At 50.4% G+C, this 25,901-nt stretch overlaps 1 long non-coding RNA gene across 13 annotated transcripts in view; it reads left to right on the plus strand.

The window, feature by feature from the left end:
* The window catches only part of LOC125331569, a 37,594-nt gene extending 11,866 nt beyond the window's left edge, over positions 1–25,728 (plus strand). For 2 of the 13 annotated variants that reach the window (XR_007206106.1, XR_007206110.1), the window contains 6 exons: positions 1,155–1,314; positions 5,385–5,566; positions 11,257–11,368; positions 11,516–13,717; positions 14,559–14,681; positions 17,032–18,676. This is a non-coding gene — a long non-coding RNA (uncharacterized LOC125331569). Of the gene's footprint in view, positions 1–1,154; positions 1,315–5,384; positions 5,567–11,256; positions 11,369–11,456; positions 13,718–14,558; positions 14,682–16,102; positions 16,171–17,031; positions 18,677–21,969; positions 22,302–22,819 lie in introns of those variants that run through there. The other 11 variants (XR_007206115.1, XR_007206109.1, XR_007206112.1 and 8 more) reach the window with 11 other exon arrangements.
* Positions 25,729–25,901: the final 173 nt, after the last annotated feature.

Here is a 25,901-nt window from a genome sequence, read left to right on the forward strand (position 1 = left end):
GTGTGTGGCTTTGCTGCTGTCCCCAGCCTGGAGAAATGTTACTATCTCTGGTTGGGAGTTTTGAGCCCCAAAAAGGCTGCAGCCTCTTACTGAACCCCAATGGCATGAAAGTGAACACAAAATAGTACAAACACCATCAAACCAAATTAATTTCAAATCAATTCCTGGCTATTTCCACCACCATCGCTGTTCCTGTGCTAGTATATTGTCTTCAAGTATCAGTAAGTTTTGGCAACTTCTCTTGGGCACGAGAAGCCAGAATCTCTGGAATCGAGCTTTTTTTTTCCCTGAATCTTTTTAAGATATCTTCCTGTTCTGCTAAATTCTAGGAGTAAGAAGGTAGAAAGTGAAGATGATAAAAAAGACTAAAAATCTTGCTTGTGTTGTAGTTGAGAAATGAAAGCTTCTTCCCTTTTGTAAATGATTTTCAGTGGTTTCAATAGTCTCTTCTTCTTTTGCTTTTTGTCGCAGCAGAAAAATGGGAGGAAAAAATGGAAGAAGTAATGAAAAGACCAAATGTTTTTAATTTTCTGGTTAATCTCTTAAGAACTTTAAAGAGTAAAGAAATGGTTCATGCTAGTTTTTGGAAAAAGGCAGAGAAATTCCAGTTTCTGCCTGTCATTTTTTCCCCCCACTTGAAATAATTCATCCAGCCTTAAATTAAAACATTTGATTTGGAAACTGGGGCAGAAGGTGAGTGTTTGTGGGTGTGTTGGCAGGGGCATCCTGAGCAGAGAAAAGCTTTTGGAAGGGCAGGATGCAGCCCCAGCACTGCAGGGTGAGCTATACTGGGACTCTCTTTGGGTAAAACCATGGCGGGTGCTGCTGGGGTGGATGAGGAGGTGAAGATGCCAGCCCAGAAAATCTTTAAATACTTCCAACACAGGAGCTCAGCCCCCACTCCTGTTAAATTGGGAGCTACTCCCAGCTGCTTTCTCTGGCTCTGAGGGATGCCCCACTCCAGGGTCAGCAGCCTGGGCTCCCGGTACCCCCTAGGGCAGCTCCTTGCCCTCTCTGCCTGGGTGTTGTGCTGGACACCAAAGGGGCTGGAGGAGAAATCCTTGCTGCAGTGAGGGGTGCATGCCTCCTTTCCTGTTGGAACCCCTCTGGAAGATGTTCATCACTAACGCCTTGTTTCTCTCATTTAAATGAAGGTTTTTACATCCACATGCATTCCTGCTCTGGACCACGTCAGTCTCTGCTCCAGGATCTTGTCCCTGGGGTAGGCAGAGGCTTTGCTGAGCCCATGGACTCCTGGTTATCTGCAGCATGAGGGTGCTCCCAAGCCAGGTTCATCGAGACAGACTGAGCTGGGTGAGTTGTTTCTGTCCTGCTTTTCCTGAGCCTTTTCCCACCAGTGTCACCCAGCTCACTGAACAGGAGTCCTGGAGGGCTGCTGCTCCATGGCAGTTCCCTCATTTGGGTGTGCTCTGTGAGCAGCCAGGCTTCCCTTCGGGTGCCTCTGGGAGCAAATCCCGCAGCAGGGGACCGCTGTTGTGCCTGCTTTGCCCAGCTGATGATGTCAGGGAGGAGAAGGCCTGTCAGGAGAGGATGACTTCACGGAGCCGCTCCGGGAATTGGTCACCCCTCCTCGCAGCGAGGGCTGCTGGAAGGGAGCCCAGGAGAAGCACTGCCAGTGATGTCTTCATCCTCACACCCCAATGCAGGCAGTGTTTGCAAACACTGAGGTGATGCCATTCTGCGAGGGGCCAGCCAGGGATGATAATGTGCTTTTGGTGGCTCTGCTCAAAGCCCCGAGAGCCTCAAGGTGTGTTTTGGCTTGTGGGTCACAGTGGTGGGTTTGGCTGGCTCTGGAGGAGGTGAAAGGAGGGAACTGGCTATTTGGCTATGAACCCAGTATGGCTGTTACTGAACGCCACAGTCCTGTGAGGGGAGGGTTTCCCCATTTACAGTCATAGTGATGTTCTCCAGCTGCACCTGAAGCACAAGGGGGGGATCTACTAATGCAGCACAACTTTCATGGGCTGAATTGATTGCTGGTGAAAAAGCCCAAGCCTCAGCATGCTGTGGGATATCCCTGCACCCCACCATTGCCTCAGAAGAGCACTGCAGAAACACTCCAGCCCTGGTGCAAGGGCTGCATGCAAGGGAGCCCATCCACTGTGTATTGTCCAGGGAGGACCCTTTTTGCTTTTGCAAGAGCGAGAAGGAGGTTCATTGAAAAGATCTCTGCTGGAGACCAAAAATGCTTTAAAATGGTCTGTTTTGTATTGGGAAGGTGTAGAAATGCAGAATGAATGGTTCTTGTAAGCTGAAAACATGAAACACCAAAGGATGGAAGCAATTAATGAATTAATTTCACTTTCCCCATTGGAAGGGTGCTGGCCACAGCCCTGGGAAGTGGTTGATGGGGATGTGGAAGGCAGCTGTCTCCCTTGCTTTGATCCAAACCAGTGTGAACACCTGTCTGGAAATGTGGGGTCATGCTGGCATCCTGCAGTGCCAGAGCCCAAGATGAGACATGGCTTCTCTTTGAAGTCAGGATCAATAATCTCTGAAAATAATATTAATTAGACACAAGCAAAACAAAAAGCAGGACCTACTCCTCTCCACTCCCTCATTGGGAAGATACGGCAAAGCCTTTCCTGTGTTCGGGTTAGTGGTCAAAGAAGAGCAGGGAAGATTTCTATCAGCCTATCTCCTTGGTAATGGGCCCATTTCAATCCTGTGGTTAATTATATTAAATAATTGCGGGATTTAGCTCACCCTGTGCCTTTTCACGCCCTGGGTGACCATGTGATGGCAAGTACCAGATGAAGCAGTGCCCAGCCTCAGCACTCTGATTTGTGCCAGCCCCTCTCCCAGTGTTGGTGAGTTCAGAGGTGCCCAGGCTCGAGTTGGCTGCACGTGGAGCATCTCGAGCAGAGGCTGATGCAGAGGGAGCATCCAGAGCACTCGGGAAGCTCTGGGAAGCTGTTCTGTCTTGCTGTGCAGTGAAACACTGCCACACCTGTGCAAATTTCCCCATAGCCTGCGGCTTGGGTGGAAACGTGTGGGATCATTAAATCAAGCTACTTAGGAGCTACTTGAAGATGGAAGGTATGAAATCTGCATATGAAATGTTGATTGTGTCTAGACCATCCCCTGAGCACCTGACCAGTGACTCTAGCTCTTGGCTGGTGCCCCTGAGGGACAGGCAGAGCTGGCTCGTGCAGAAGGCTTAGCTGAGCTTCTGCTCCATGTTGCAGAGTGTTTGGGGCTTGCCTGGCAAGGTCAGGATGTCACCTCGCATGAGGAGCCAGCCAGCAAGCTCAGCTGGTGCCTGTAAGGACAGGACCTAAGGGAGATGGAGGAAGAGGTGTGTGGATCTGGGACACAGGGCTGGTCCTGCTTTGGTGAATGGTTCATGCCACTTTTTCTGAAAGATTCTGCTTAACTCCTTTGCATTTGTGCTTCCTCCTTCCCCTGGACTGAGATCCCAAGGAACTGGGAAGGAAGCTGAGTGGGAGAAAAAAGGCTTTTAGTTTGAAAGGCCTTGTGGTTTTGGGAGCTTCCTTAGTGCATTGCTGTACGCACCCCAGAAGACGGCTCCACGCAGCTCCCTGCTCATGTGCATCCCCAGGGAATGCTGTGTTGCTCCCCCACCTTCCCTTCCCAGGGCATTAATTCCTGGGAGCTGGAGCTGTGCACTGGGTCTAGTAATGCAACATCTTTTCCTTTGGTAGTCAAGACTGCAGGGTAGCAAGCTGGTTGCAGGGGAGACCCCACACACATCTTCATTCTGCAGCTCCTCAGTGACATATCTTACCTCTGGGCAAGGGGGTGGATCAGAACATGGAAGCCACATTTTTCCCTTGGAGCCTTGTGCAGAGCTGGAGCAGCTCCAAGCACAGCTCCCAGGCTTGCTGCCTGCTCCATGCCAAGCTGCAGTGGTACAGGGGCTGACAGGGATCCAGGTTTTGGCTGAAGGAGCAGCAGTTCTGGTATGAGCAAAGGAGATGCAGGCAAGTTGTTTTCCTCCTGTTCCACTGCATGTTGCTTTCCACACCTGTGCAATGTGAGGGATGTTTCCCCTCACACTGGGCGGTCTGTAAATCCCTGTCCTCTGCTTGGGGACAAATGCAAACACTCGGTCAGCCATGGCCTCCCCAGGTGACGTTCAGCATGTGCTTCCCTGTGCTCTGACTGCCTCCCTGCAGTCTCAGCTCAGAAGCACCACTCAGGCTTTAGCATCTGCTCTCTTTAGCTTTGCAGCCCTGAAACGCACATTGGCTTCATCACATGTTTTGTGCTGCTGACTGTGGGATGTGCCCAAATATTGAGTAACTTCACAAGCTGGGCCTAACTGCAACTGATGTGATCCAGGGCTGTTTCTTTCCACTTGGGTCATGGAGAGCATTTGGATAGATAATTAGAAGAGGTGCTGCCCTCCCCAAACTGCTGGTGGGAGAGGCAACAGCCAAGAGAGCACTGGGTTTGCTTGAAGAAAGATAAAGTGGAACTCTACTGGAGATGTCACACTGGGTCTGAAGATACCTTAAGTACTTTGGAGAGGACCAAGACTGATGCTAGATGGTTGTAAACTGCTCTCAGAGGGGACATTTGGGAACCAAAACCCCAACTCTAGAGCTTGACTTTGGGTTCCTCTTTCTTACAAATGGTGCTCAGCACACAGGACCTGCCTCTCCCAACAGGATGAATACCATGCTGGCTGTATTCCCCTTCCCAAAGCTCCCATTAGATCACTTTAAATCCAGCCCTGCTTGACCTTTGTGTCCATTTTAAACAGCATGACCGAATCCTTGCCCATGGGGAAGCCTTGTTTGATTGTGGAGGTAATAAGATGATTCGAACACAAGAGCTGATAGTTTCAAGTAACTGAAACTTAACCTCGCCGCATAAAGCGGCATTGTCCTGCCACAGAAATCCTCTGTCCGGGAGAGCACAGCTGCGGGGGAAATAAATGCTCTTCTTTTTTTCTTTTTCTTTCTCTTTTTGCTGTTTGTTTGTTTAAAACCCAGGGCCCTGGGGTTGGTTTGCTCTCGTTGGCCGTGGTGGAACGGTGGTGAGATGTGGGTGCTGAGCTCTGCCCAGGGAGCTGGGGCTCCCTGAGTGACTGCGGGGCAAATTCCCCTTAATCCAGGGAATTAAACCCCAGGCAAAGCCATTGATGGTCATGGGTTTAGTTAAGATCCAGGCCAAATCCTGTCTCCATTGATGTTAAATGGGAGCTTTAGCTGCTGGTTTCAGAGGGATCAGGGCTAGGACCTGCTGCCAGGTGTTGAGCACATCTGCCCTACTGACCTCAGCAGGATGGGCTGCCCTGCGCAGGGGTGGGATCTGGCTTCCTGGGTGCTGCAGTGATCTCTGAGTACTTAGGGTGGCAGTGGATGCTCCAGCTGTGCTTTGCCTCCCCTGTACAGGTCCTGCCTCCAAAACAAGCCCACCTTGCTCCCTTTGAGCCATCACCACGCAGCAGCTGCTGATTTGTCATTTGCCTTCTCAAAACTATCTCCTGATATGGAAACAGTTCATCATTGCCTGTAACCAGCAGGAACACCAGCAGGAACACCAGGTCCTGCCAGCATCTCTTTTGAGCATCAAGGTAAGTGGGTCTGGGACAGTTCTATCTGGGGTAGGACATTACTACTGATGTTGTACTAGAACTGCTGCTTGCCTGCTGCTGCCGTGCCACGAGGCCAGGAAAAGCACTCCCAGACAGGCCGACCTTCCAAGGTGTGTTATAAATGGGGTAAAAACCCAGGTATTTTTGAATACATGTATATGAGTGGTTGTTTTGGACAGAAGCTGCTGGGTCTGGGTGCTGGGAGCTGCAGGAGCAACCATCTCCATCGTTGCTGCCTGTCCAGCTCAGCGCTGGAGAGACCTGGCTCAGTGCTGTGTTGCCCAACACACACAGCCATGTTCTTCTTCCAGCCATTCAGGCTGTGTGGAGGTAAGGGGCAGAGGGCTTATTTTGTTTGCTTAGTTTTATTTTTTAAAAGCTTCCTATATTTTTTAAATTCTTCTCCCACACAAATCCATGGGGTGAACAAGCAAGGTCTTTGTCCAGCTGGTTTTGGGTGCACTTAGAAATCCCCACGGGGATTTTTTATCTGGCAGGGCTGGGATACTCTCTTCCCAGTCATAGCTAACATAAAAACATTTCTACTGATTAGTTGCACTTATTTATTTGTCCAAACACACAGCAGCCCAAGCCTGTATTTGTGTGTATACTCAAATGTCTTCCAAAAGCCACTCCTACCACCCCTGCAAAATAGTTGGAGGGTGACACGAGAGTGATAAACATCTGGCCATGGGAATGCTCTGGAGTGAATGAACGAGAGTTGTGAATGGGGACCAGTGGCTGAAGTGGTGGTGACTTCACTCCACATGAGACTGAAATAACCCAGGCTTGGATGCCCTTGTGTTCCAAGGAAGAGGCAGTGACCTGAGCACCCAGCTCAGGAAAGTCCCCGCTCCTGGAAGGGGCTTCAGTAGATGCTTCATCCAAGGTTTTCTGCTGGCATGGATCGAGGCTGGATTTGTGCTTAATGGTTCACACTGAAATCCGTGTTTAGCGTTGACTCACGGGGGGAAGCAGTGGTTTGTGATCTGTGGCAGGAATCAGCTGTCCTGTTCGTCAAAGCTTCCAGCTTGATGACGGGATATTTGTTGGAATGTGTAAGAAATTCTACTACTTGGGACTGAAATAATGTCACTTCATTGCTAAGACACTGGGAAAGCCTCAGAGACTGAGGCCATACCAACTCCTCGTTCACATGCTAGTGAAATCCTGCTGGTGTAAGTATATTCCTAGACAAATGTGATTTTTATTCTTTGCTCTAGGGAGTTAGCAAAGTTTTATTATTTTTTATCATTTTTCAAACATTGCGTCTACAAGCTACTCACACTTCTCCAAGGAAATATCTTTGCCATTACTACTAAGTATGTGCTTTTTAAAAACTTTAGAAAAATGAAGGCTTAAATGAAATCCAGAAACAATTAAATCATCCAGTTCTGAAACCTTTTCAACCCTAAGTTATTTTCTCTGATTTCTGGGTGTCTTCCCCAGTCTCTTTTGGAATGCTTTGGGTTTTGTTTAAAAACTTTGCAGTAGTGGGAAATGGTTTTGACAGAAGATCCAGCCCTTTTTTTTGCATGTCCTCAGCACAGAGGCAGCAGCTATTAGAAGAAAACCCCAAATATTTTCCGCCTGACGTGTTTCTCATCTGCCACTCTTGTGGGCACTGGGAAATGCAGGAACACTCTGCCCAACTGCTGGCAGTGCCCTGAACCTGCCACTTGTTCTTCTTTCCCATGGCAGCACAAACTGACCCTCCAAGCTCAACGGAAGTTTTATGGTCCAGCTTTTTAGGCCCACACACGTCACAACCCACACTACAAAGAGCCCAGCGTGGCTCTGAGCCCTTGGAGGTGCTGATGGTGGGGGGCTCCATGGACCACCTGGTCCCCTTCCTTACATCTCTCCTAGCCCTCATCTGCAGGACATTTGTGGCACTCTCAGGAATTGCTGGTGTCCCCAGCATCCCCCCACTTTTTGATGTGAATCTCTAGCTTTTCTGTGCTTCCTTTCTTCTCTCTGCTGCCCATAATTAGGGGTGGATCTCAGACAACAGGAACAAGTAGGGGTGGGAATGGTGGTTGATGTGGCTCAGGCTGGCTGAGGACCTCAGTGATGAACTTGGACAACAAGGACTAGGGGGGGCTGTGCTCTGGGATGGCCGTGATGTCCCCAAAGACCTCCCCTTCTCCACTTGGGGTCCTTCAGCATGTACCAGACTCAGATCCCAAAAGGCTCCAAGCCATGTGTCACTTCTGCAAAGCCTTGGCCCGCCCATCTCAAGCCAGAGGTGCCCGATGGAGCTCCTGTTACCTTCCATGGTGGCCCAGAGCAGAGAGCTGGCTCTGCTTGCATCTCCTTGGGCAGAAGTATTTCCAACTGCCAGCATGACATCACTTTGCTCCTCCAGCAGAGATGCACAAGCAGGGAAACTGTCAAACCACAGGGGCTTATCCGCTCTGGCCCTTGACAAATCTCTTTTTCTTACTTTGTTTGGTGACCTGTGCCTTATCCCAGCTGCTGAAGAGCTGGTTTATGATTCATGTCTGGAAAGGGATGCTGAATCAGAGAGTTTTGGCAGTGGCCAGGCTGAAGGTGGGATTTGAGCAAGGTACTGGCTGCAGGAGCTGCAAAGGCTCAAGCAGCCCCCCAGGAGTGTCCCCAGCTGCTCTCAATCCACCTGCACCTCTCCTAGAGGCAACCCCTTGCTGGCATTGAGATTTCTCTGCATGTGCCTTGGTCCTAGGAGGGCTTTTTTCCTCATAGGGCGGGTTGCATGAGAATAACCTGATGTAGGAATCTGCTCTTTGCACTGAGGGGGTTAAAGTCTGCTCCCTCCTTCCAGGCTGACCATGGAAAATACTGCTCATGCCAGGGACTATGCAGGACAGAAATGAGGGCTCCTAGGATACAATTATACAAATAATACAACTTGTTCCACGAGTGGCGGAAACCAGCAAAGCCTGGTTTCCGATGGGTTTGTGTTGTGGAGTAAAGGACGTGCATGAGCTTTCCCTGGCCAGTAAATGCTAAACACACACCATCACCTTCTCATCAGCCACCAAACCTCACAAAGCTTACATTCCATAATAACTGGGAGCCCCCATACCATGTGGCTGAAAGTGTCCAAAAAGAAGGAGAGTCGGAGAGGAGGGGTGCAGGGGTGGTGTGGCTGTGTAAACCTTGTTTCTGTAGAAAATCAGGTTGTAAAAATGAGGATGCAGGCAGACAAACTCTGGGCTAGTTAAATGATGTTTCCATCATTTTCTACCTCAAACTATGCATCTGCTTTGTGATAATAATCATTTTGCCAGAGCCAAAGGCACTCAGAGGTGTTACATGACAAAGCGTTGGATTGGGGTACTTGGGCCCACAGGGAGAGGTGTCATTCTGTTTGGCAGTCTGGCTTTTGGCCTTTGAACTGGAGAAACCTGTGTCCCACTTCCCATTTCAGCCCAGACTTGGCATTTTTTATTTGATCACCCCTGCATCTCAGACCTTGGGATATCTGGGGGTCAATGTGTGCTAAAAGCAGAGCCCTGCCCCTGTCCCTTGCACCAGGCGTGAGTGACCCCTGAACTGTATCTGACACTGGGAAGATGTAGCTGTCACATATCCAGCTTCTGGTGACCACAGAAAGAAACCAGTAGCTTAGTTTTCTATGTTTTTTTCTGCTGGGGTCACGTCACATTTGATTCCTAGGAGACAATACACGTGGGATGGAGATGTTCAGCAGATGCATGCTGGAGCCTCACAGGAGCCAGACCTTCACCTGTTTGTCACAAGCCCCTTCTTAGGAGCAGCACCAGCTCATGTCACCCTTTGAGGGACAGAGGAGCAGTGGAGATGAGGCAGGGGTTTCTAACTAAACCCAACAAAGTTGTGCTTGATGATTTTCATCAGGATGTGGTGAAGGCTCCTTGGTGATGCGCTAGCGGAGAGGAGGGGGAGTTACTGGGTCATTTTCATGAAGGTGGCTGTGGGGTCACTGGTGTCCCTTCACTCTGAGCCACCCACCCTTGGGGAGAGGCCCTGACAGAACTTGGTGTCCTGTGAGTGAGTGGGGGCTGGAGGAGCCCCGTTCTGGTTCCCACTCCCCTGGGTAGGAAGCAGCATGGTCCATACGCTCCCCCAGTCTCTTGAGCCAGCCACGGGAGTTGTGACTCTGGTGTGCTCCTTGACAATTTGTCTCTGGGTTTGAGGGATGAGCATAAAAGCCGTGCCTGGCCAGGTGGGGTGGCAGGAGGCTGCTTTGCCCCGATGGGAGCGCAGCCCGGGGCTGTGGCGTTGGCAGGAGGTGACACGGCTGAGGTGACTCGTTACTGCCAGCGCACGAGGCACCGCTGGGGTGCTCATTAACAGGGGGAGGAGAGGGTCTCGAGGTAAACAGAGCAAGGCTGGCAGATGACTGCACCATCTCTGTGCAACCTCGTCTAAGCCTATTTATATAAATCATGTGAAACCCAAATTAGAATTTTATCCATCTGCTCTGCTGTAAGTCGCTCTTCCACCAGCACAGCAAGCCAAGAAAATGCTCTTAACTCCGTAAGATCTGCCTCGAGTGTGAGAAAGTTTTGTACACAAGGCCCATGGCTGGTGTGGGGGGTGCAGGGCTGCAGCATCCTGCAAGACTGCAGGGCAGGCTGTCACCAGGCCCTCCAGTAGACAGCAGTGTCTTGACATCAAAGGCGAGCCAGGAAGAGGTGTGGTTGTTCAGTGAGAAGTCTCCAAGGCTCCTCACTGTGTGCAGGAGGACAAGGGCTCACCTCTGCCTCATCTGTGATACAATCATGGCTGAAAGTGTGGAGCAAGACCAGCTCTGCCTGACTCCTGTCCTGATGCTGAGGCCCAAACACTGGGGTGAACTTGCCATGGTTTGGCACAATGAGGAAGGTAGGGAAATGCTCTCTGCTCTTTCCCATGTTTCCTACTTGCAACAAAGCTGTACTTTCAGCCTTTCCCTCGGGGAGGCCGTTACCCCTTTGCAGATGCCCAGTGCTCTGAACAGTGCAGCTCCTTGGAAGAGTTACACCCAGGCAACCCCAGCATGGCCACAGCTCTGTGCCTGCCTTCATGTGTGGTCACAGAACCTGCCGCTCCTGTGGGAGCACACACTTGTGGGAGCATCCCAGGGCCGCTCCTGTGGGAGCACACATTTGTGGGAGCATGCCAGGGCCCCTGCTGTGGGAGCACACACTTGAGGAAGCATCCCAGGGCCAATGACTCGGGCGGCCGGATGCTGCCCTGGCAGCCAGCGTGGGGCTGGCCCGGCCACAGCACAGCAATTTCTAGGAAACACATCTGCCTTCTCACACGGGAGGTCCCTGATGGAGATGATGACTCACCAAGGGATCTTTTGACCTCTTTACCCACCACTGTAACGATCTGCCTTTCTTGGCATTTAGTGCTTTTCCTGTCATTAAAAATATCATTAAAAATAAAACCTTTTTTTAAAAATTATTATTATTATTTCTCCCTCACTGAATTGAAGATTTCAGTGAACAGTTTGGGGGTAAACAAGCAAAGATGACACTGTGGAGGAACAGTTGGTCAAGTTTGTGAGAGATGGAGCCAGATCTAAATATGGCACAGCCTCGCTGGTACGGAGCAGAAGGAAGGAGGCATATGTGTCTGAGCAGTTGGATTGCTGCACGCTCTGTTAGATTTCCTTAACATCAAGTGCGTGTCTTCCTCTTTTCTTTCCTTTTTAGCATAAAAAAAGGAGTAGAAGCTCACCAAAAATGTCTTTGGGTGGAAATAGGAAAGGACTGCAAGGAGGTGATGGACCCTCTCCATCCTCACTGGCTCAGTTTGCAGGTGGAGGTAGGTATGTTTGGATGAGATGCTCCTCAGCAAGGACCAAACCAGGAGGCCACCCCCAAAATCTGGCCTGACAAAGGCCTTTTCCCAGGTGACTTCCATGCTGCTTGGCACTGATGGAATGAGTGCTTTGGGCCATGTATCCCACAGAATCCAAGATCTGCCAGAGGGAGGAGGTCACTGGCGTTCATCTGGAGATGATGTACCCTGTCAGCCTCCCAGCTGGACCTCTGCACACCAGGAGCAAGATGGACCAAGTGCTCTGGGCTGTGCCCTCAGCCTAGTGTCTCCTCCAAAGTCCTAGGCCACTTTGTTGACAACAGAAAACCTGATTCCCTCTGGCAGTTGGTCCTTCCTGGGAAGTACACCCTCACACCCCACCAGCTGCATCAGCTTTTTGAGCCCCTTTGTCTGCTGACAAAAAGCCTGCAGAGAAATCAATGTCTCTGGAGTGTGTTCACTGCTGGAAAGAGCTGCTCAGGGATTTCACTCTCCCTCTGTGGCCGACTGTGGAGACAACCAGAGGTCAGGCCATGCTGGGGAGACAACGTGCTGCTGGATGCACACTGCCACTCCTCATGTGGCTCCTGTTGTCCTGGTGGGCAACTCACAATCCCTGAGGTGGGGGGGACTGAAGCTTTCTTGTCTGTGGGGTGCTCTTGCTGGGTTTTCCCACACCCAGGGAAAGGCAGGGAGCTGGAGAGGAGAAGCCAAAGGTGAGACTGTTGTAAGCAGCTTCAGTCAGGGCTGTGCAGAACATGACCTTCACTAAAAAGTCAGTATTTGCCAGCAAATAACATATGGTTTTCTTTTTGTTTAATTGCCTCAGTCTCCTTAACTGCATTTTAGATCAGAGACCCCAAGATCCTCAGCACAGGAGAAAGAGCTACAGAGAGAGAATGAAGCAAGGCAGGTCCCAGAGCACTCACTGGTTGTGCTGCCTGGTGTGCCACAGCAGTGTCAGCTGCCTCAGAGCAGCACCTCAACTACTTCTCCTGCCCTCTGACGACTTTTGTGAAAATGACCCAGAAACAAAGGGCCCAGCCTGCTCCTGGAGGAGGCAAAGGCTGTTGGTGTTGCTTGACTGAAGGGGCTGAGGGACAGTGCCTGACTGTCTGCATTCACATCCTGGGAAAGCAGTTGGAGATTGATCCTGGTTTGGTCACCCACTGATGAGCTAATTTTCAACACCAACCATGTGAGTATAAAAAGGATTAACCCTAAGTTTAAGAGCTTTAATCACATAAAAAAAACATGGTCAAAGTGTTTGTGTAAGGAGATGTTTCAAATGCCCTTTTGTGAACGCAGAGGTTCATCTTATTTGGAGAGCTAGAAGCAAGAATATAGAAACAGTCTTCTGCAATGCAACACTGCTGCTTGTTTCACAGTTTTGCTTAATTCGTTTCTATGAACAGGCTCTTAATTCAGTTTAGCTCAGTCTCTTTTCTCTCCCTGCTCCCCCTGTGCAATGCAATTCCATTTGTGTCTAGGTTACTGGCAACCAGTGTATCAAGCTCTAGCCAAGTATGTATTAAAATAAAGCTGCAATCTGCTGAAAAACAGGTTTTAAGATGGAAACAAATAATTAGAAACACACAAATTAGTGTCTGTCTGACAACAGGTTGAGCTCTGCACGGATTTAAACAAAGCTGTAATGGCAGGATATGAGCGATTCAAACTGGAGGCAGCGGCTGAGTGTTGATTTTAACGGGTCAGCTGGAAAAGATGTGGGGAAGGAGCAAACCTGGTTGGTTTTGGCTGGGGCTGAGCACCCAGAATAGTGAGATAAAAGAGAAACACGTGGGGGCTTTGTGTAACTCAGGGCCTTTTAAGGACGGGGGCCTCGATGAAGCAGGAGCTTAGGCTGATGGCAGGGTGAAGCTGCTGCTGCTGCCTGGTGATGCCCCTCTGCGGGTGCGTGCCGCGGTGCGTGTTTGCCGGGCAGAGGCGACGCACCAGTGGCAAAGGTGTGGAAGCATTTTCTGTGGTTTTGTACCTTTGCTGTGGGTGTTTTTGTGCCTGCAGAGTCCAGCGGTCTGGCAATGCCCCGGGGCAAGGCAGAGAGCCCTGCCCGTGCCCCTCGGCCGGGCCATGGACAGCAGGGCCTCTGGGGAGCTTTCCAGCAGCTGCTGAGAGCAGTTCAAATACTCTTTTTCTCTCATTCACACGAACATCTCACCGCTGGAGTTGCGGTGTGCCCTGTCCTCAGCCAGCGTGTGAGCGAGCAAATCACTCCAGCAGCATGGATCGTTCTTCTGCGCCCATTGTTATGGAAATCGCCTTAGAGACTGTTGCTTCAGCAAACATTTTTAGAAGCACGAGTGAGTTGCGCAACAGGAAAGCTACCCGGAGGTGAGGAAAACCCCCCTCCAGGCTCTCAGCACTGCCCCTTCCTCCAGTGGCGCAGTGAAGCCCTGCTGGCTCTCCTGGTAGGGATGGGATTTAGGGTGTTGCTTTGCCTGGTAAGGCAGGGAGAAAATGCTTCTGGAGGAGAAGCCCCTTCTGCGTCAGTCTCCAAGGAAACCCTTGGTGTTGCGCGGCTCAGCCTTTGTTGCATGCCTGGAGTTTGGGCAGTGGCTCACACATCCCAGACTTGTGCCTGAATCATACAGGCACACTTTGATCTGCCAGTGGCATTTTACAGGTGCAAAATTTAGGCAAATTGTGGGGATTTCCTACCCCTAGGTGCCACTTTATCTCAAAGAGACTCATGGTTGGATTTGGTGTGCAGGAGAAGTGAAACCAGCCCTATCTCTATTTCGAATGCACATTCCTCACCGTTGAGTCTGGAAGGAGAAGCTCCCACAACTCCCAGCTTCTCGAGAGCCAGCCTGGGAGCTGCAGTGCTTACAGGGAAGCTTGGGCAGCAGGTGCTTCCAGGTCTGCTGCCACCAGCCTGGGTGCAGTGCCTGAGCCAGGGCAGGCCACCCCAAACTGGCTGCCTCTGCCCACTGCCTGGTGACAAGCGGGAGGAGTGGAGGAGAGCAAGTCACTGCCCCCAAAGTTTCCAAACCCCCACAGGGTAGAGCTGGCCACTCACATGGGCACTTTCACTGCTCACCCCCCATTTGTGCTGAAATGCCCAGCCCTGAGTTTTAATCAAAAAAATCATCTCTTCTTGTCTCGATTAACTACAAACAATTGCTTCTCTTGTGTTTGCTCACGCTCCTCATTGCTGCCTGCTGTGGAGCAGGACCAGCTCTCCAGCCTGTGCCCTTCGAGCAGCCTCAGCTGATGGAAGGGAAAAGCACGGAGCCAGTGACCTTTGTTTGCATAACTGCTGCCCACAGTCCCTGCCTGACATTTGAGGAGTGCTGTAAGTGCTGCAGGGGGCATGGGGATGGGGTACTGGGCAAATCACATGGACCTCATCCTTGCTGGTAGAATACGAGGCTGAGCCGTGACCCTTCCTTTCCCTCTCTGGAAGTCCCAGTTGACTTTCACGGTGGTGTCTCACCAGGAACCAAGAACAGGACACTTCCTCCAGCTCCTGCTGGCCAGGCAGAGGGACTGACCACAGTTTGTCTGTTCCCAGGACTGTTTTACAGCAATGGAGCTGCAGCAGGGTGGGATGGTTGGCTCTGTGGGATGTTGTGTTGCTCGCTGCCAGTGCCATGGGATAGGACCAGAGGGAGCTGATAGGCTGGATCTGGGAGGGGACCTTGTCATCCCGATGGAGATGCTGGGAATCATGAGGTGGTGGCAGGATACCACCGAATAGCCTGGCTGTTAAACACTGACCTGTTGAGTCCCCAGCTTCAGCCTGGCTTCTCCTTGGCATCCCCCCAGCACTGCCTGGGGTGGGGAAGGACAACTCCATCCCATGCCTGCCTCCTTTGGCTTTTCCAAGCTGGCTGGTCTTAATGTCTCCAGGCACTTCCTGCAGGACCACAGTGCTGGATGCTGCAGATGTGGTCGAAGCCACTGAGCACCCTGAGCCTTATCCTGGTCAATTGTCCAGCTTTGCAGCCAGTACAGATGAAAGGGTATTTTCCTCCTTGAACCTGGCAAACTCTTTATCCTAAGGACCCTTGGTGTTGTTGACCCCCAAAACTCAACCCTCAACAGCCAGAAGCACAAGCTTAGCATAAGCCCCCAATTTTCTTTGGATAAAGAAAATTTGAGGGGAGGATGACAAAAGATAATTCTTTGGATTTTACATTCTGAGCCACTTGTGCTTATTTTACCTCCCTTGGTACTTTATCTGCTGCACTTGTGCTGGCTGGAAGCTCCCTTTTATTTTGTTTTGTTTGCTTTTAATGTGAAAACTGAGCTTTTTAGGGCAAGTAGCTGCAGCTTGGCCACAGGAACTGAACCCTGGGCCGTGCCTGACTATGAAAGTCAGATGCCTTTGCTGGACATCTGGCTGCTTTAGTGCCAGATAGCAGGGAAGAGCACTTTAATATTTATCCTGAGCTAAAAAAACAAGTATAATGGAGAAAAATATACAAAGTAGGCCATGAAAACAGGGTTTGTGAACATCTGAGATCCGCTCCTAATTAATAGCAGTTCCCATCCGAGAAATCATACCATTCAGCAAAAGTTAATCATCTTTGCTCATACATACAATACACTTCAAGAGAGAATGAGTCACCCTCATTGAAATGTCTGATGTTATGAAATCCAGTGTGACTGATGTAACAGACCCAGCTAAGCTCTCCAAATTGGCCAGCAGCACCACGGCGAAGCCGCCTGTGTGTGAGTTGACTTCATTGAGTTTTGCTTTTTTGCACTCAGGTTGGATTTTCCCTTTAGTTCTGGAACAGACTCACAGCAAAGGGCCCAGGAAGGATGTGGGAGGGCAGGTGAGTGTGGCAGGAGGGGTTGGCATCACCAAGCCCCCGTGGTCCTCACCTCCCAGCATGAAGCTGCTTATCCCCGCCTCTGGGAGCCCACAAAGCTGCTCTGCACAGCAGCCCCGATCCTGCAATTATTTGAGCACCCACATAATTCACAGCTCTTTAGGGTGTCTGGGGCCAGCACTTCGATCACACCACTCTGCATGTTTAACCATTTGCAGGCCTGGGGATTTATTTTTCCCTGCTTGGTTGAGAGCGAAATGTAGGTTGAATTCAGCATTAAGATTCTGCCTTGATATCAGCTGTTCCCTTTTAAATTAAATATTATTACCTGCAAACATTTCCTTTTAGCACTGGGAGCCGTTTGCTTGGTGTACTTTGTTTAAATGTCACCATATGAATTACTGAAAGTAATTTAAATATTTAAAGACATATACTGCAAGTCTAATTTTATTTTGAAACCCCGAGCCAGGCTCGCAGCTGATGCAGCAGATAGCAGCTCAGCCTGGCACCCCTGGTTCCTGGCACAGTTCTTTAAATTAACAATTTGCATTTCCAACACCTTTCACCCAACAAGTCTGGGCTCTGAGATTTTTTTCTCCAGGCAGATTTTCTTCTCTCTTTGAGGCCTTGCAGCCCCTCTAGGATGGGTGTGAATCCCTTGGCAGGTTCTCTGCCATCCACCCGTCCACCTTGGCTGCCCTTCTGGGGCATCTGCTCCATAGGGCAAACCCTGGGAGCAATAACATCCCAAATGCCAGGGCCCCAGCAGAAGAGACAGCAGTGCTCTTGTGTTTCGTGCTTTCCAACTAGAGAAGATGCCGCTCCTGACTCAACCTTTTCATCTCTCGTTATCTTTATGAACAGCTTTAAAAAAAAGTACCATTCCTGGCACACTGGCCCCGCTGCTGAAGAGCTGTTCCTCTTCCACCTCCTTCACCTGCTCAGATTAAAAGCTACAGGTAATGCTGGGGAGTAAATGAAAGGCTCTCCATGAGGAAATAAGCTAAAACAGTAAACAAAAGGCTGATTCTTAGAAGCAAAACAACTGAAGCTCTCACCGGGAAAACATGGCGATGAAGCACTCTGGTCCTTGGAAGTTGCCTTACATGTATTGGAAATTACCTTCTGACTCAACCAGCTCAGTGTGTCTGGTGCCACTGTGCTAAAAGCTTTGAGTTCACCTGCATACCCGAGGTTTTCAAGGAAATAACATTTCCCATGAGAAATGTCACCACCAGAGCCAAGCCTTTCCTGAGAAAAGCTTGGGTTAGGTAGGTGATTTCTCCTGCTCCTGGGAGCAGCCTCCCTGAGGCGCTGAGCTCCCAGCGCCACGTCCCCGTGGGCAGCAGCTGCTCTGTGGGCACACCCAGGGCTCTGCTGTCACACTCTGCTGCCATGGCAGGGGGGTCTCCAATGCAAGGTCCAAGTGAAGGCCTTTTAATCATCCTGCAGCTGTCTCCTAGGAGTGTTCCTCTTTCCTGCTGCCCTTCTCCCTCCAGAGCGGAGTCTGGTTTCTTATGCAGAGCTGGTGACTCATTCCCTGGGATGTCTTTGCTTAAATTTGCCCGGTCACCTCTTCCCCTGAGTGCTGCTTCCTCACTTTGTCAGATGGCGAGTGAAGGAACAGTGACAGGCAGGCACGGTGTGTGCTGAGATGGCACCAGGATCCCCCTTTCCCTGTGCCCTGGCTGTGCCCAGGCCGGTGTCCCCGCTCTGGTGTGGGCAGTGGTCAGAAGGGAAGTGATGTGTATCTCCAATCCATCCTTTTCTCCCAGATCCACCACTTGAGCTATTAAATGCTGTGAGCTCTCCCTGCTCCCCTGGCTTTGCATGTTCCAGGGTGCCATTCACAAGGACCTCAATGAGCAAAGAGGAGCTTTATGAAGTCCGACAAGGGGAATAGGAACTCCTCCCCCCAAGGAGGAATAACCCCACTCACCACTACAACTGGGGGCCAGCCAGCTGGAAAACAACTTTACAGGTAAAGACCTGGGAGGTCCTGGTGGACAACAAGCTGACTGTGAGCCAGTGGGGCTTTCTCCCAGCCAACATCATCATGGGCTGGATTAAGAAGAGCATTGCCAGCAGGCCAAGGGAGAAGGAGGAAGGAGGTTTTGATCCATCTGTTCTGACCTAGCACTGCTGCCATTGGCGGAAACTGGATTGGCATCTTGTGAGTGTTTCAGATACTTCTTGCCAACTCTGAGGTCCAGTGAAGTACTGCATGAAGCAACTTAAACCCCATTTCAAGGCTTGGGAAGCAGGACACGGACAGAGGGAAGGGACCTGCCCAGGATCACACAATTAAGCCACTGGTGGGTTGGGAAGTGACCAGACTGTTCCCTGAGACCTGGTTCAGTTCCCACTATACTGGGTCATGTTCTTGTAGGTCATATATGTGTATCCAAATTTGTGAGTATACCCAGGAGTGTCAAGCTGGCCAAAGAGATTCTTTGTGTTCAAAATAAAGTCCTGTTTCCTGGAAACTAAACTTTTTTGGGGGGAAAAAGAGCAAGGCTCAGCTGAATATTGCTAACACTGGGAGGAAAATAGAACTTGTTTTTTGATGCTCTGAAAGAGGAACCGGCCCCTTGCTCCTGAAATGCTTCACAGAAATGGCTTCCTGGGAGTTGTTCAGTTTTATTTTAATTGCAGTGAGGGGTTGCAAAACCAGAGAATTTGATGCAAGGAAAAAACCTCTGGCACTAGAGCATCTTCACAGATGTACAGCAGAACTTCTCCATGTGGGAGCAGTGCTGCCACAGCACAGGTGGTGAAAGCTCAAAATAGGGCAGGAGCCCGAGCTACCTGTCCACCCATAGCCACCAAATACACCCAAACCAGACCAATTCCCTGAATGAAAAGCAGCACTGTGGGGAACATGCAGTGGCTGGGAGACCTACACACAGCTCATTGGAATAAAAGGATATGAACAATAATTGACTTTAAAGCCACCCATGGTGAGAAGCAGCAGCACAGTGCAACCTGCTGCCCCAGTGTCTGTGTTGGCTGAGGGTTTAACTGGTGCATTCTGGGGTTTCACTGATAGCCAGGGCTGCGAGGCACTGCCACAGTGCTGAGGCTGCCTCTGACGTGCTCTGGTGTAAATCCCAGGCAGCTCTACTAAAGCCACTGGGACTGCCCTGGCTCCACCATGGTAGGACTCAGCTGGGTGGCCCCACCCTTGCAGCAGTGGGAAGAAGTCCTGGCAGGTTTGCATTTCAGAGGAGCACCCAGAAACCCAGGTGCCTCCCAGAAGCAGGCTGAGGAGCAGTGACCACCCAGCTCCATGTGGGGAGAAGCCTGTCCTGGTAGTTGGTGGCCCTGCTTGAAATCAGACCCAGCAGCATAGTGAAGATGGAGAATGCAAAAGCTGGTGAGCCAAAGTTTGGTGAAGTCTTATGTCTTCTCTCAGCTTCTCTCACCTTCTCCCACACCTTCTCTCACCAGAGGGACATGCTGGGCACTGGAGAAGCCATGCAGGACCTTCCCTGGGAGGCTCTGCACTGCCTGCACCCAGTCCAGATCTTCACCGTCCGGCTGCTTCCCCGTCTCCAAGTCAGCATCCCAGCAGCAGCTTGGGGGAGATGGGTGAGGGGCACAGAAGTCACCCCCTGGGCATGTACTGGGAAGCTGGGTTGGGGACACAGAGCTGGGTGCAGCCTGCTCAGGGACAGTCCTTCCTGGTGGGTGGCAAAGCTGCTTTCACAATGGTTTCCTGTGAAAAGCCTGCACCAGGAAGCTCCCCACTTAGGCTCCTTGGAAAAAAAATCTTCCTCTGCAGGAAATTGCTTCTTGCAAACAGCCCGTCTGCTTAGAGAAGCTGCTGAGGAACTGACGGGTGCGTGGGGCGGGCCAGGTGCCGGATCTGCGGGGCCAGGGAGGCGATGGAGCCGAGCAGAGCCAAGGGCCAGGGCTCAGATAGCATCAACAGCTCCTGCACTCCATGTCTGGGGCCATCCCTCTCTTGCTTGACTCTTCTCTAAGGAGGAAGGGCTTTTCTGGCACACAAAAGGATGAATGCTTATCAATGGGATACGGAGGTCTGTATTGAACTCCTCATTGTGCAGGCTGTGTCCAACACATGCCTGAGACTGGCTTGAGAGTAGATGTTATTGGCTTCTTAAGTCCCATAAATATCCTGGCCTACTCCATCACTGCAGTGACAGACTCTGGAGGGTCTCATGCCAAGGGGAGCATTGGAGCTTTCCTCTCCTCTGGTCCTCTGCAGGGGCGGAGGGGATTTTCTAAGGGAGGTTACACACGGCTTCCAGACCTCCTCATTTAAAACTCACTGCTAAAAGGATAAATAATCTTAAATATTCTCCAGTTCTTCCTCTGGAAGGAGCCTGGAGCCCAGGAAGTGAGGCAAGGAAGAAAGGAAATAGTGTTGCTTAAGGATGTTTTCCCAGTTTAATTAGATTGGAGCTGCCTTCCCTTGCTGGTGGAGCCTCTGGGTTCTTGGCTCCTGCTTAAACATGAGCCCCCTTTCGAAATCTCCTGGGTTTCATAGAGAACACATCCCTTTCCATAAAAATGCAGGGGTTTCCTCAGATCCTGAAAGTGGAGCCAGACTCTTCCTGGGTGGCCAGTGAGGGTAACGGGAACAAATTGAAGCACAGGACGCGTCAGTTCACTTTTCCACTGTGAGGGTGGTCAAATACTGCACCAGCTTGCCTGGAGAAGGTGTGGAGTCTCCATCCTTGGAGATACTGGGATACCCAATAGTAGGTGCAGTACTTGCCCTAAGAGATGCTGCTGTGAGACATGAGATGGACTGGATGCTCCTCAGAGGGAACTCCAGCCTCAGTCCCTCTGGGCTGCTGTGACCATTATGAGGTGGTAACAGCCCCGGGCTGCTCAGACACTGCTTGTGCCTTCTGGCTTTTGCACAGGAGGGGATGGTTTGCTTCTTCTGCAGGAGCCTGCCAGAGAACAATTTTGTGGTGTTTAGAGCAGAGTTCACTGACACATTGACATGAAAATCTCCAGCTGTGCAGCAAAAATGCATCTCAGAGAGTCAAATGTTATGTCCATTTAATGGAAGAAAAATGGCACCATCCCAGGACCTGGCAAGGCCAGTTCCATGTGCTTGTGGCTGCCTTGTGCTTCACGAGATGCTTCACAAAGGTTTCTCCTTGTGGTGCTTCTTCCCCAGCCCCCATCCATCTGCCTTGCCGTGTGGAAGATGCTTCCAGGACTCAGCATCCTCGTGGGATGGAGCCCAGCAATGGAGACTTTGCCCTGAGGCAGGGCTGTGTTAGGAAGGGTGAATCTGTTCCCATGGCTGAGCTGGATGCCTGCAGGGCCAGAGCTGATGCTCCACGGGGATGGTTTGCTGCAGACAGGAGACTTGGACCCCCCTGCTGAGCGTTTGTGGGTGAAGGGCTTCGCCAGGCCAAAGTCATCTGACATTTTTCTCGGGGGCGGGTGAAGTTAATGAGTCCAGATTAGGCAGTGCGGAGGCTGGGGAGCTGGATTTCTGCTGAATATATATGAAGACAAATGTAAATTCTAAACTTTCTAGGGAGTATTTTTACCCTGGCTCAGTGTTAACATTGATAAAAATAGTCACAAATTAGTGCAGGAGTAGAAAGTAAAATTGGGGCTTTTTTTTTTTCCCCTGTTAAAACCATGCATCTGTTTCTCTACCAGGAGTTAACCTCTTACATGCATTAATGAAACATGGGATAAACCATCAACAAGTGCCCTTTCCTGACAAAATAACTCCTACTACATTAAATAATTAGGAAGGGAAGCTGAAGTTAAATAAAAAGCCTTTTTTAAAATTTTTTTTTAAAGACAGGAAAAAGTGATTCAGTCCCAGAAATTCAGCACTGCAAGAGGATGTTAACATCACACCAGCCCACCTGCCTGGTTCCTTAGCACCCAAACGCTTGCAAAGGTGATGGGAGGTATCAGCCCCATTCTACAGATGGGAAGAGTGCAGTACAGAAAACTGTGATTTCACTCAACATCACAGAGCAAAACAGAAGCTGGCCTGGGGGCCCAGGTTACCTGAGCAAATTCCCAGCTGAAATCCTGCTCACAAAACACTGCTTTGAGCTGCCAGTCCAGGAAGGTGCTTCCTCTCTTGGTACTGATGGATATTTGACCACAGGCACCTGAGACAGGTGAAGACTCCTTCTAGAAGGAGCTCAACAGCTTTATGGATTGGTATCTGTGCCACCAATCATACCTGATACCTCTTATTAGATGTAGCAAACAGCTGATGAGCGGTGAGAAGGTAAGTTCTACGACAGTTTAGCTGCTGCAGTCCAGATTTGTTGGGGGAGAGACTGGAAGGAAAATCTTTTGGGGTGAAATGTTGTGGAGAAAGTTCATGTGAAAAAGGAAAAAGCTTTTCAGAGATTCATTTTTAAGAAAATACATATTAACTTCTGACCAGCTTCTAATTTGCTTTACTCTTCAAATCCTTAGGCACCCCTGCGTCCCCTAAGCTGTAGGTAGTACCATGTATCCCATTGGGGTGTGACACCTTCTGCCCTTTACTCACATCTTGCCTCCCCCCTTGGCTCAAAGTAGGGTCTGTCACGTTCTTGGGAGCGATGCTTCTGCAGGGGCTGCCAGGGGCTGGAGTGGGTTTTGGGCAGACATCTGCTAACAGTGCACTTACCTTGTGTTCTGCCAGGACTCATGGACTTTGTTTCTAAAACACCAAAACAGCCTGTGGGCTCTGCAGCCAGAGAATCTGGGAGAAGAGAGGTGGTGGTGATGGAATGAGGAACCTGAGATGGCATCTGCACCGGCGTCACAGGAGATGGGGACAGATGAAGAAAAAAGCACTCTGAAGCCAAGCCAGCAAGATGGGGCTGTGGGCACGGGGAAGCTGCCTGGCCACTGCACTGGGCATCAAGGAGAAGGACTGTTGGAGGAGAGAAAGCAGAAAAACAGCCAGAGAGGTGCACACAACCCATATTAGAAACCCGGGATCAGATCTGGTAGGGTGGTGTGGGGATGATGGCAAGCCCCAGGCTCTCCAGGGCAGTGGTCATGGCACCAAACCTGCTGGGGTTCAAGAAGGGTTTGGACAATGCTCTCAGGCACATGGTGGGATTCTTGGGATGGTCCCGTGCAGGACAAAGCTGGGCTCAGTGATCCCTGTGGGTCCTTTCCAACGCAGGATATTCTATGATTTTATGAATCCGCATGTAGAGTGGTTATTACTTTGTGCTGTCCTTGTCACAAGCACTTGGGGCTTTTGGGAGCCGAGCTGGAAGCTGCCCATTTCTGGACATGTGTTGATCTTCTGCCTGTCAGCAAAGCCTCATACGGGAGGAGATGAACACCACCACCATCCCTGAGCCCCTGCCAGCCGTGCTGGGCTGAAGGAGGGGTTGGCACACCCTGTCCTGGCCCCAGCCTGCAAGCCATGTCTAAGGCAACCTTGTGGGGTCGAGGTGCCTTCTCCGTGGCAGGGATTTGGGGGAATGCCCACAGCTCTCTGCAGAGCAGGGATTTTTTCTCTGACGGGAGGCACCCGCCTGGACGTCAGTCCCCGGAGCCTGGCAGGAGGCGCACTTTGGAGCGGCTGACTCCAGAGGGCAGCACGGAGACGGGCTGGCACCGACCGCTGCCCCTGTCCGCGCCCGTGCCCGCCCTGCCCGCCGGATCCAGGCGCGCTCACAGGAATGACCCCTACCCCAGGGAGCCAGGAGCAGGCAGAAGCAAGGGGAAGCTCTTGCAGTGTCCCTCAGGTCCTGGCTGGGCAGGCAGAGGATGTCACCCTGCTGTTAAGTGACACTATTTTGCTTTGACCCTTCTCAGGGCGAAATTTGGTCTTGTCTCTGCAGGTGACGCGTCCGGAGCCTGTCCCGAAACTTATGTGGTTGCTGATGCGACCGCAGAACGGAGGTGAAACGTTTCTCTTCTGGTTTCACAGGACCACACGCTGGCGGCTACACCTGCCTCCCTCCCAGCACCAAAAAGGATCCGTGTAAAGATTTCTGGGGTGTTTTCAGCACAACAGCGACTTTAGACCCAGATTTTAGTTCTTTGCACAAGCCGCTGCTGTTCCCCTTGTGTACTGAAGGTGCTTCGATAAACATTCTGAAAGGTCAGCTATTTTCACTGTGCCTGTGGCTTGCATAAGAACCTCAACATCCTCTGCTGCAAAGAGCAGTGTTAGGAACTTCCTACTGCCACACTGAATCACAATAGCTTCCCACAGCAACCAGTGGTAAAAATAAACTGGGCAAGGGGAAGTGGACAGCTTCTGCTGTTCCGCTTTCTTGGGCACACTTGAGTCACAAAAAAAGCGATGTAGAACAAGACATTTATTTTGCTGATGCCAATGAAATCCATGAATGGTTCAGAGCGCACTCCCGCTGAAATCATGGAGTGTTTTGCAATGAGATGCTCGTTGTGCTCAAAGTTAAGCATGTGCTCAAATGCTGTCTTAAGTCGGTATTTTCATTAGTATCCAGCCTTAGGAATTAGACTAAAAGGAGGCAGGGACCCCTGCACATCCGAGTGCTGCTTTTGTACTAAAGACACAGGAATGCAGCTCTCTTGGGATATTTTATGTGTTGACGGTATAAAAAAAGACCACCGAGGAGACAGTGGCTCTGTAATGGTTTCAGTAGTAGATCTTGGCTTTCAGAAAAGCAGATTTTGACCAGAAGAGAAGTATCTTCAAATACTAATCAATTTGAAGTTTTGCCTAGAGACAATGTCATTTGAACAGCACAGTTTTCAACAACATTACAACTAAGCCTCTGTGTGTGCACGTGTTTGTTTGCATGTGGGGGAGTGTTTCAGGAGCAATATCTTTCCTGTTACACAATTACAGCCCAGTTCTTGAAATTCAGCCATTTGGGAAAAAAACCTGAGGAGACCTAGTCAGGTGGCTGAGCCTGGGAATCTGCTGGTGAAACAGACCCTGCCTCTTCCCTTCAAAACAGAGTGTGCTGACAAAGTTTATATTAAGAGGCTAAAGAGATGAGAAGTTAGGGAGAAAAGAATGGAATTGCTCATCTGTCCCAGACTGTGGAGAGGGAATGGTTCCCAGTCATACTCACAAGGAATTAGGAGAGCAAGGGCTTGTAGGATAACCCATGTGAGAAGGGACCACAGAAGAGCTCCAGTCAAACCTCTGGTTGAAAGCTGGGTCATCCCTGGGGTCAGGCCAGGTTACCTGGGGATGTATTGAGTTGGAGCTTGAAAATGAGTGAGGATGGAGATTGCACAACCTCTCTGAGCAATCCACCAATGTTTGACTGCCTGCATGGTGAAAATAGATTGCAGTAGAAGTGGCTCATACGGAACCACGTTTTTAATGTCATCCTGCTCATTAAAAAGAGAAAGATCAAATCTATTTTGTAATAGGAACAGTTTGTGTGAGGCATGGAAAACTTCTGGTACCAGAGGACTGATTCACATGAAAGGGAATGTAAAAGATGGAAGAAAACCAAAGGGTGCCTCCAGTTACATTCCTGTCTTGAAATGTTAATGTTGCAGCACAAAAGGTTTGTATTTATAGTAGTGGATACCATCAGGGAAGATACTCTAAAAATAAACAAGGATGCACAGATAAAAACATCTATGTTGTAGCTCATTCTGAGAACGAAAGGGAATGCGGAGGCTTAATGAGTCTCAGTCGATTTTATTTTGGAACTGTGAGTTCCTGTCAAAGACCAAACGGGGCTGGGCACGACCCACTCAAAACCCACGCGGGCCTCCACACCCGCCGGCCCGTGGACCGGGTCACTTCG

This window comes from Corvus hawaiiensis, chromosome 11 (genome assembly GCF_020740725.1).
Source record: "Corvus hawaiiensis isolate bCorHaw1 chromosome 11, bCorHaw1.pri.cur, whole genome shotgun sequence".
Lineage (NCBI taxonomy): Eukaryota > Metazoa > Chordata > Aves > Passeriformes > Corvidae > Corvus > Corvus hawaiiensis.